This window comes from Acipenser ruthenus, chromosome 7 (genome assembly GCF_902713425.1).
Source record: "Acipenser ruthenus chromosome 7, fAciRut3.2 maternal haplotype, whole genome shotgun sequence".
NCBI classification, from domain to species: Eukaryota; Metazoa; Chordata; class Actinopteri; order Acipenseriformes; family Acipenseridae; genus Acipenser; species Acipenser ruthenus.
Window position 1 is genome coordinate 2,320,570 of NC_081195.1, and position 12,063 is coordinate 2,332,632.

The following is a 12,063-nucleotide window of genomic DNA, read 5'->3' on the forward strand; positions in this document are numbered from 1 at the left end:
TCCCCTACCAAGAAGACTTCTCTACCAGAGATATCCTCCTCTTGATTTGGTTGACTGGACTCATCGAGGGTCTCATCTAGATCTTTGTCTTTAATTGGCACTTCCATAGAACGAGGGGAGTCAGAAGTTTCAGCTACAATCAAATCAAACTTTCCCTTTGGCCTAATGCTGTGAACTTGGTGTGTATTTGGAATTGCTGGTGTGCCTTCCCAGTGAGTCTCAAGCATATTCCTCTCCTTTTCAATTTGTTCTCTTGAGACATACAGGATATTTATTCCTGGATTTCTCTCCTTAGCTACTCTGTAGAAGTCAAATGGTGTTGCTGTTTGATCCTTTCCACTACGAACATACCGCCAAACTGATCTTTTAACTGTTCCTCCAATCCCGTCAACAACTCCTTTGCCATGTGATGTTGCAAAAAAATGCCAGCTAACTTTGAAGCTGAACTTCTCCTCCCACAAATGCAGGTTTGAGAAGAGGAACCGCTGTTTGAATTGTGAGCTGGCTCCATCTGAACAGATCTTAACTTCTGTGATTGCAGGGTATTTGTTCTTCAATGATTCAAGGATATGGGTCATGAAGGTGTATTCTTGGATGAATGCGGATTATCACACCACCTGTTCAACCATGTGCTTAAACCAGGAAGTTATAATTGCTGTTATGATACAATAGGAAGTTATGATTGCAGTTATGATACAACAGGAAGTTATGATTGCATATGACCAACAGGTGGCAGGACTTAAACATGGTGTTGGACGTACGGGTGTCAGACGTACACAAAAATGCATGTCCGACACCAGGATTTCTGCTAAAGTGTAGATTGTGGTGAGCAATCAATATGGTAAATATGTTAGGGGGACCCCTTGTGCAGAGAATCTATGGTATGAAATAATTTCAAAACTCAAAGCGGGAGCAAACTAAAAAAATATGAAATTTCGGTGTCGGACATACTGGGAGTCAGTGTCGTTATTAACATTATTAATTTTACAAAATTGAGTGATGATGAAATTTGCAGTTTGCCCTCATAATTAAGCTAACACAGTATGCTTTAGAAAGAAATATTAAAATGAATGTATTATTCTTTAGTAACCTGTACAAATTTTAATGACTCCATACGTTTCGCATCAAGTTATGTAACTGCCGAATATACTACTGCCAAAAAAAGTAGTTTTACTCCTATAATCCAAACTTTCTTTTGGTAATGCCTTATAAATCCTAAAAGTTGACAAAATTCCCTGTAAAATGAGTGTAAGCTCATCATGATAGGATGATTTTTAAAAATGAACCCCTGGGTTGACCTTCCTGTGGAATTGCCCTTGTATAACCCTGTCTCTGTGTCTATGTGTAAATGTAACCTGCGCGTGTGGTGCTATCTGTGTCTTCCCTGTAATTGGCTGTTGTTTGTCTGTGCCCATTGGTCCTGGTGTGCGGCCGAGGACCAATGGGATGTGTGCAAGCTCCGGCAACCAAGTAGAATAACAGGGCGGAGCTACGTTATAAAAGGGCGCTGAGCCGCCAAATGTGTGTTGTGTTCTGCAAGCTGGTTACTGTTCCAGGATTGCAGTGAAGCAGACAGAGCAGTGGTCTCTGAGCAATTAAAGGAATTGAACTTGAATCAAGCATGTTGTCGCCTTCTTTTCTGCCTGCCTGCGAAAAGCTACAATACTTTATTTTTCCAGTATCTCTACCAAAAGGGTGGGGAGAGATTGTATCCATCTTCTTAGTGCAGTAGAGCATAGCCTACTCTTTGAGCAAGCAGATATTTGCAATAGTTCATATCATCCCTCTTAATATTTAATATAGCTCCAGACTACTTTGATATAACAGTTGTCATATAGACATTTAGGTGTGTATAGAGTCTATACAGATCTGACTATTACAGCAGTTGCACATGAAAAATCATATCATTGTTTTCCATAAGACACCCAAGTTTACAAGAAGTCATATTTGCAGCTGGGTCTGCATTTGTCTTTAAAAAAAAAAAAAAAAAAAAGTTGCCGGGCCATATTCAACATTCTTGGCGAGGCTGCTGAAAAACATATTTTCCAGATTACTAATTATTCTGGAAAACATCTTCTAATACTGCAGACCTTGGAATTCCATAAACAAAAATATAAACGTCAAAAAAATTATGCGTGTCATTATTCCCCCGATTCGATTCCAAAATAATAGTATGGCCCAGGCAACAGAAAGCAAGAACGTCTAGCTTTCCAGATCGACCTTTCACTTGGAACCTACTAGAGCCAGTGCTCACTGGATCCGATTATGCATCTGATTTTAACGCGCGTCTAAAGAAGAAGAAAAAAAACACGATCATGTGCATTCCCTATTGCACCTTGCACACTGAGTCTGTAATTATCGTATGATGGTGATGCGTCAATTTTGGAACTGAAACAACAATTTCGATTTGATCCGATTTGACGTGCGTTAAAAATTACACTGACGAATGTAATGGGAAGACATGTGGTTTCTTGCTGTTCTCTGAACAAAATAGAAAAAATAGTTGTGTGTGTCACCAAACAAAAAATACTTTGATAAATACAACAAAAACGGCAAAGACTGGGGAAAAAAAACAAAACAAAAAAAACAAAAACGAAAAAAAAACATACGTACAGACATTGCAGTGGACTTGGGCGTGGATGATATGTATTATAAAACATGACATTAAGAACCGATAGCATATATAAGCACGGGGATTGTGTGCAGTATAGGTTATTACAAGCATATACTTTTTATTTCAATTGTAGTCGAGGAAGTAAAGAAACAATGGCCTAACCTGGTGACACATATCAGAGAAAGAAGCGGGGCAAGCGCAAAAAAATAGGGGCAGTACATGAAAGTGATGGAGAGGGGCAGTACATGAAAGTGATGGAGAGGGGCAGTACATGAAAGTGATGGAGAGGGGCAGTACATGAAAGTGATGGAGAGGGGCAGTACATGAAAGTGATGGAATTACTGGCTCCATACACAGAGGGTAGAAGGTCATTATGGTACAGTATTTACGGTAGCTCATTGCTAGCTTCCCAACTTTTTAATATATGTATTACAGGAGCGAGTGTTTGAAATAAAATATTGGTCATATGGTTTCTGATGCTATGACAACCGTATGCAGCTGTATAATATCATGTTTTTGTTTTTTTAATTATGTATTGCGTAACAACATTATTGTACATCTAGTAGAAACGTAATAATTAGCAAACGTTTTAACTTCCATCTTGGTGCACTAAATGTAACACCATTTTTGTTCCTGGGTAGTAAGTGTTATTTCCTAATTGCTTATGCCTCAAAAGTATAGAAAATGGCTATTATTCCCCACAAACTTTGCTTTTGTGACCAGGACAGTGATATTTTGAAATTTACCTATTTCCAATGAGAAAACGGGCAAATTTGTGTCTTTTCGTTCACATAAAGTAAAAAAAAAACAACATATGAATCCAAATTAACATGTATTTATACTAAAGTAATAAAAAATGACTACAAAAGATTTAGAAGTGAGTAGTTTTTCAAGATTTACGATTATACTGTAAATCACTTTCACGAATCAGCCCCCAAATGTAGTCTCCCATCATGTTCTTGTTATACTGTCCTTCATTGACAGCTCATCCAGAAGCCTCAAAGCCGTGCTGCTCCATAATGGTAACAAGTACCCGTCTCTTCCCCTGGCTCACTCGGTGCACCTCAAAGAGGATTACAACAGCATCAAGACCTTGCTGGACGCCTTGAAGTATGAGGAGTACGGCTGGGACCCCCGGAAGGTGCTGATGCCACCACTGCACATCAAATTGGGCCTTATGAAACAATTTGTCAGAGCTCTAGATAAGGAGTCGGCAGCCTTCAAGTACCTTCAAGACTTCTTCCCTAAGCTGTCTGAGGCAAAGGTCAAAGCCGGTGTCTTCGTCAGACCACAGATAAAGAAGATCCTGGAGTGCAATGAATTCCCCAAGAAGCTCACAAGTAAGGAGAAAGCGGCTTGGAACAGCTTTGTCGCAGTGGTTCGGGGCTTCCTGGGCAATCACAAGGCCGAAAACTATGTGGAGCTGGTTGAGACTCTGGTGAAGAACTACGGCACAATGGGCTGTAGGATGTCCCTCAAAGTCCATATCCTTGATGCTCATCTTGATAAATTCAAGAAGAACATGGGAGCGTACTCGGAGGAGCAAGGTGAGCGCTTCCACCAGGATATACTGGACTTTGAACGCCGCTACCAAGGACAGTATAACGAGAACATGATGGGAGGCTACATTTGGGGGCTGATTCGTGAAAGTGATTTACAGTATAATCGTAAATCTCGAAAAACTACTCACTTCTAAATCTTTTGTAGTCATTTTTGTATTACTTTAGTATAAATACATGTTAATTTGGATTCATATGTTGTTTTTTTCTGACTTTATGTGAACAAAAAGACACAAATTCACCAGTTTTCTCATTGGAAATAGGTAAATTTGAAAATATCACTGTCCTGGTCACAAAAGCAAAGTTTGTGGGGAATAATAGCCATTTTCTATACTTTTGAGGCATAAGCAATTAGAAAATAACACTTACTACCCAGGAACCAAAAAAAAAAATAAAAAATTGTTACACAGTGCAGCGTTTGCTGATCATTAAGTTTATACTACATTTAACTTTTTTGTGTTCAAAGTTATGTAACAATTAACATAATTGTATTTTTTTTATTAAAATAACTGAAACTAGGTACATTTATTACAAAGCCTCCACTGCACATCAGCGCTCTGAAGTACGACATTAAGCATCTAGTGACCGTGTGCAATGTGATTCACTCATGACTTTTTCGGATGACGGATAAGAGGAAGGGATCCAGTGGCCAAAGCCCTTTATTATATACATCACAACTGTTGCACAGTAAGTCTGTCATCCAATGTGTGACGTTAAATCTTTTAATTCCTGCTACTGTTTATCAGTGGATGGCTGCGAACTGTCCCGTCTTTGTTGCACTCAGTATCCGGCCTCGTAATGCAGACTTAGTTACAGTAAAGACAGTCCAAATATAACGTGGGGTTTAGGGAATGCATTTTACGCGCTTGGTGATCATCACAATAAATACACAATACAGCACCTCATTCGCGTAGGCAAAAAACGATTTAATAACTGAATCAATTCGTTCACATGTTTTTAATTACAAATGATCGCTTTCCCTTACAAGTAGCAAAATCTGTTCTGCCGTAGATATGATGTATTCCTACACACGTTACTGCAACTGACCGTATTTCTTGTTAATATCATTATCAACTGTGTCACACGTGTTAATCAATAAACGCCTAATTAATAAACTACACATACACGTGTATTTTCCACCTGAAACTCAAGCGGTAGATGCGTCTGTCCTTTGATCTTACAATTGCGATAAATGAGATAAAGAAACGTTGCTTGAATTTGTAGTAATTAAAGCTGCCAAGTCCTGTCCCCAGCTTGCTGCAGTATAGTAAACTCGTCGACTTTTCCTTTTATTACAGGTCCTAAATATAAAGTCAGTGCTATCTGTTTTTAATAAATCTTACATATAGTTACAACATGTAATAACAATATTAAAAAAGGCTGTACCTGAAATACTCAGTTTATTTTCAAATTGCAGCTGCCTTCACTCTCCCACCAGCTTGCTTTGCTGCAGTATCTCCTGTTGCTAACGCCAGTCGGAGAACCACTATCTGGCAGGAAGTGTTTTTTTTTTTTCTCCCGCTACTCTAGTTCTCTTGGTTGTTTACTCCATACCGAGATCACTATCTGGCAGCCCCGCCTCCCTGTATAGGAGCAGACGGCAAAGGGCTTATATTAATATGTTTGCGTGCAAAACTAAACTATTTAAAAATGATTTACTACCCATGATCTATATGTTATTATTCATCAATTCAATGATCGTTTTCAGAAAATATTTAGCCTACAGTACATTAAAAACAAAAACTAAATGTGCATTAATTAGTTCTGATGCCAATGAGACTATGGTATTCCAACTACAAATAATATACATTGTTTTAAAAATGTGATTAAACTACAAATATACGTTGTATAATGATTATGTGTGTTTAGGATCTGATGAAATAATTCTAACCCAAACGCGGCAGTGCACATACTGCTGCAGTGTCGATTATCTTCTCAGACAGTCGTTCCCTGAGAATTGCATTTTAACAAAATACTCTTTAACAGCAAATTCTTAATTATGTAATTTTATAATCAGGTTGGTTTACATATAAAAACATGATTAACCAACGCCGCAGTTCAGTATCTTACCGTATCTGCCCTGACTGTGGACTGCTAACACTCAAAGTCCTTGATGCATGGAGCTTGGACTGGAGAAGGGGCGTTACCAGACTGCAGTTTAAAAATCGTTCTGTGTTTGGGTTGAAGAAATTGCCTTCAGTTCAAGCCAACGGTTTTCACCTGCAATAACTACGTAATGCATTCCAAATTTACATTTACATTGTGCAAATAAAATATACATTGTATTATTTAAAAACTAAGTATAATGAGAAAATGGATAACGATGACTTATACATACACAAGTATTTACAGTTGCATGCATGCATGCATAAATAAATAAATATCATAATATGTGTTTTTTATGCAACAGATTTCCCCTTTTCTTAGTAATGGTACCTATCTGTGCTGCTGCAGTGTGTCAAAGTATACATGCTGATATAACGCCCTTAGGGTTCCAATAAAACCAAATGTAATTACATAGTAACTAACACAGTTAACAAATAAACATGATCAACTCTTCAACTCTAATATTATAGTATCTTGCTGTAATTACAATTAGAAATAAATATCAAGTACTCAAATGTTTTATTATTATTATTATTATTATTATTATTATTATTATTATTATTATTATTATTATTATTATTATTTATTTCCCACCCCTAATATAAACAGAACAAGAATATTTAAGAGAATTATACCATTGTCCTGACCTCTTGACCTGTGTGTTCATTCTGCACTGTTCAAAAAGCCACTATTTTCCACCACACCCTTTCGCTATGCTGCCAGTAGAACACACACACACACCACCTGTCCCCATTTGTCTGCCCTCATTTCCAGCACAGTGGCAAGAAAGAAAATATTTTTTATTATTAATGCTCTAAATTAATATAAAGTACTTCAGTTCTGCTGTGAGTCCATTTAATAATTCAACCTCCCTTAAGTGATATATTGTAATAGCTAATGGTAGCTAATGGAATGGATGGCACAGAAAGAGGCAAAATATACTTTGAACCTTTAGTCCAACGGTGAGTCTCACAAGAGTGTCTATTTATAGCAGATGTGGCACCATTGAGATGCTGGCTTTCCTTTGCACTATATATAATAACAGTGTAAACTATGCTTCAGAATGGTAGCTGTAATTTGTGCTAGCTGCAGCCTCAAGTTAAAGTTACACAGGCATTTACATTTGAAAAGCTAGCTTTAATGTAGCCCTGGGCAAAAAGTCGACTCTGTAAGAAAGGGATTATTTTTCCACTTCAAGTCATCTGAAAAGCACCCTCTGTGGAACGCAAGTTTTAAGCCTTGAGGGCTATGTGGTTGAGATTAAAACTCCTCTTACTTCATCTCTAGGGAGTTAAGGTTTTGGGAGTCCCCTGTTCTCTCATTTAGGCAAACATATAAAGAAGAAAATGATCCATCATTCTTTATGACAACTGTGTGAATTCTCCAGTTTGTTGTATTGCAGAGTATGGATAACTGAACACACCTGATTTCCTGGGTCTTCTTCTGAATCTTATTTATTTTAACATTAATTTAGGACAAAAGCTTTAGTTAGGACATTTGGGTATCTGCACCAGACCAGTAAATACAACTGTACTGTAAGTTTAATTCACTTAAACATGCTTAAGAAGGTTGAAAAACATGTTGAAAATATCAGCTGTATGCTATAAAAGGTGATCAATAGAACAGGAACAGTGTTTGTAACCCTGCTAAGCTTGGAGTGCACAAAGAGGTGCAGTAAAAATCATTCAAAAGGGGAGGAAGCTTGTTTGTCTAAAGCTGAAACTACCTTTAGGAAATGTAAACAAAATGAAAAGGTGTCTTGAAGCACAAAAGTTCACAGTGACCTACTGTATATATACTTAGGGTATATGTACTTGTTTCTGTTATTTGTGAAATCTTCTGTTGCCTTGTTCTAGCAATCTCAATAGATTTAACATACTTGTCTGCAATAACTAAAACACAGAAAACAGTGTCAAGAAGGGGTTGGGCTTTCTGCTAAAAGAACACATTTCAACAAGGCAGACAGTGACACCTAGTGTCAATATACAGTAAAGAAGAAAATGTATTGTATACAGCAAATATAGCAAACTAAAGACATTGCAGGACATACCTTATAACCAAACACAAAATAAAATAAATACATAATAATAACGATAGGTTACGGATGTAACCCCGGTTCCCTGAAAAAGAAGATGACCGCCAACAATACTTTTGGGATATGCCTGTTTGTCAGGTATTTGCTGAACATTTTATATCAAAGCTGCCGATAGGGAGGGGGATGGAAAGCCTCCAGTTCCACTGACTGATTCAAGTGAAACGTTGTAATCACCTTAGGAAGGAAAGCAGGGTTCGTGCGCGATGACACGCTGTTTCCATTGTCTCAAATACGCATACAGGAACTGTGCACGGACAGTGCCTGTAGCTCACTGACCCGCTTAGCAGAGTGATAGCTAATAGAAAGGCTGTCTTCATAGAGGGATACTTCAGCTCTATTGAATGTATGGGCTCAAATGGAGCCTTAGTCAGAGTCTCCAGTACCATGTCTAGTCTCCATTCGTGGAGGACGTCCTTTATAGGAGGACGTAACCGCCGAGCACTCTTTAGAAAATGGGTCGCCAGAATATGAGCGCCTGGAGATACCGAGTCGATGGGAACATGGCGTGCAGATATGGCTGCTAGATACACTTTCTTGTAGAAACTGTAAAATCATTGCTAGATGGCAATAAATGGGATCGTGGCCTCCGGCCATGCACCAATTTTGAAATGGGTGTTGAAGCACCAAGGGTGTCGAAGCACTGAGGTACCGAAGCTCTGGGGCAGCGTGCCACCAAAGGCGCCGCTGCACAGGGCTCGAAAAGCCTCAAGGCGTCGAAGCGCCGAGGTGTGTAGCTCTCGAGGCACAGAGGACGCCGAAGCACCGAGGCACCAAGACTATGGAGCACCGAGGCACGAAGCCACCGATGTCGGGAAGCACTTGAACACTGAGGGTGCCGAGGCACAGAGGCATCGAGGCTTTAGAGCACTGAGGGTGCCGAAGCACCAAGGCACCGAGGGTCTGAGGCACTGAGGACCTGAGGGTACCGCGGGCGTCGAGGCCTAGACACTGGGGCGCCGAAGCACCGAGCACCAAGTATCAAGGGCAGAGCACCAAGATACTGGGCTGTGTGTCTGTGTCTGGGCTGTCACACAACCAGCATGTAGCTTGCAACGGTGTGGAGCGTAGCCTACAGACAGTTGCAGTGCAGTCACACAACCAGTGCAGCGCGAAGCTTGCAGTGGAGAGGAGCACCTCAGATGGCATCTGGACCGCATGCAGCACACGGCCGGTGCAGCGCGTAGCTTGCAGTGGAGAGGAGCACCTCAGATGGCGTCTGGACCGCGTGCAGCACACGGCCGGTGCAGCGCGTAGCTTGCAGCGGGTGGCACAGCCTACAGACCTGGAGAAGGGAGAAAAAGAGAGACAGAAGAAAAAACACCTTTTATATATATATACCTACGCACCACTTTATGGGTGAGTGGATCAATGTGCTTGTCTGCTCAGCAATATATATATATTTAAAATGAAACGCAGTTGCGTAGCATTAAGCTCATCCTTCAGCTGCGGTGACTATTTATTACATCGGGAGGCGGGACTCGAGGACGTCACTCCATGGAGGGGCCTATAGGCAGCTTTGATATAAAATGCTCAGCAAATACCTGACAAGCAGGCATATCCCAAAAGTATTGTTGGCGGTCATCTTCGAATTGAAAGGGAACTTATATACTTATTTGTGTACTGTCAACTATATTGTTCGAATCAGGGAACTTTCTAGATTTCTGATTGAAGAGGTCAGTTACATACTTATCATAGGGAAGCAGGTTTGACAGTGAAAGAGCTGTGTGTATAAACCTTTTAAATACATGAAGAATTGAAGCCTCATGCACCACAAAACCCTTTGATCCATTGTTCACCGGAGTAGAGCTTACAGTTCCCATTAGCTGCTTTGAGTGCAGACAAGCAACTATGTTGTTCTTAACGAGAATCCCCAACAATCTGTCCTTTCATGAAAATCTGAAGGGACCCATTACACTTTTCTAGGAAAACTTTTCATAATGACTTGTTGACCGAACTTTCAGGATATATATATATAAAAATAAAAGCCTTAAAAATACTCCTGCTACCAATAGTTTAGGTCTGTCAGGACTGTTTGGTCATATCCACCTCCATACAGTGTTACCAACTGCTTCCTTTTGATCAAGCTTTCCATGCCACAGCACACTGAACCCAAAACACAGCTTTATTGGCAGCCAGAATAAATATCACTGATAGACTGACTGTATATAACACATGATAGAATAAGAGAGCATGTACATACTCAATACCAGCAACGAGAGAGAGAGAGAGAGAGAGAGAGAGAGAGAGAGAGAGAGAGAGAGAGAGAGAGAGAGAGAGAGAGAGAGAGAGAGAGAGAAACAGCTCCCCCAACTGGGAGTTACTTGTATAACATTGGGAAGAGATACCTTTGGGTAGGACAGTAGCCTATTTCATAAACTACAAAGTGCGGGAGACCTATTATGGCTGTTAGAATTTGAAGTTAATAACCAAAGTAGGTAGAAAAAGTGTGCAGTAACAGGTGCAAAGCTAAGAGCATGGGAGAAGATTATACCAGGAAAGAAATGCCTTGTAGTTGAGCCTTAGATTACAGAGAACTCGTTTAGGGCACAGTGCATCACTATGCCATTCTTAAAAGTTGAACGGCTGACAATGCAGTGTAGTGTACCGCATTCAATTGCAGGGTCAGTTTTGTGTAAAAAGAAATCACGAAAAAATAAGCCACATAAAATAGCTCTAAAATTAATTTAGAACTATTTAATTGGGTCTCAATCAAAAACTTCAAACTTGTGCACATGTTTGCCTGTTTTGAAAAGGGACAATACAGCTTTCTTTATGAATCGACACAGACAAGTCATCATTTCAGAAAAATAATGTAACCCTCATTACAATGAATGCCTGTCTGTGAAGAATGGAGATTTATTTTAGCTCTGCATTGGCTCATTTAAGTTGGCTCATCATTGTCCTCAAATTCTAGTATATTTAACATGCTATTAAACTCGGAGAATAGCCTAATAGAAGCTTACAGCATTATTTCATGGTAAAGAAAGACAGCAAGGTGTAGAAAAGCACAGTGAAAGCACAGAGCATATAGAGCTATTGTATAAGGAGCACTGTGCAATATTTCTGCGTTGCTGTTAACTGCTATTGTAATGCTTACTTGTGTTGCAAGTTAATAACGATCATACCTGGAAGGTACATTTTATTGAATTGCTGATCATAAGGCAAAACATATATTTTTAAAAAATGACTTTTGTTTTAAATACAGAAAAATGTTTTCCTGTTTTCTGTTTTTACAAGAGATACACGCTCCACATACGATTGAAGTGATATCATCAGAATGCCCATAACATGTTTCGTTTTGGCCAGCAATGTTTTTTTTACGTCTGTTTCAAAACGAGATGTTTCAAGAAATGGTGGCGCTGACTCTCTGTTGCTCTGCTTTCTTATGGTACTTTTTAGTTTGCAAATCCACAAATATGTCAGCCTCACTTTACAGTTGACACGACAGTGAGGCTGAGGAAATGGGCCACATACAAACGACGCTGAAGTTGGAATAAGTGGCCCAAAGCGATTTAACCCTTGAAATACCCCAGTTATTTATTCAATTTGTGTTATATTTGTGGGATGCGAATAAGAAGCTGGAATGCGAATAAGATGCTGTCCGAATAAGAAGCCAACTTCAGTATCGTCACATTCAATCACACTTTCCACAAACACAGTAAGCGTCTGTCTGTAAAACAAAAATGAAA

The 12,063-nt window shown here is 39.4% G+C and overlaps 1 protein-coding gene across 6 annotated transcripts in view; it reads right to left on the minus strand.

The window, feature by feature from the left end:
- LOC117414749 (gamma-adducin) overlaps positions 1-6,367 on the minus strand; it is a 71,920-nt gene extending 65,553 nt beyond the window's left edge. For 2 of the 6 annotated variants that reach the window (XM_034024533.3, XM_059026118.1), the window contains exon 1: positions 6,244-6,367. The gene's annotated coding sequence lies outside the window, so the exon portion shown is untranslated. Of the gene's footprint in view, positions 1-5,559; positions 5,730-6,243 lie in introns of those variants that run through there. The other 4 variants (XM_034922285.2, XM_059026116.1, XM_059026117.1 and 1 more) reach the window with 3 other exon arrangements.
- Positions 6,368-12,063: the final 5,696 nt, after the last annotated feature.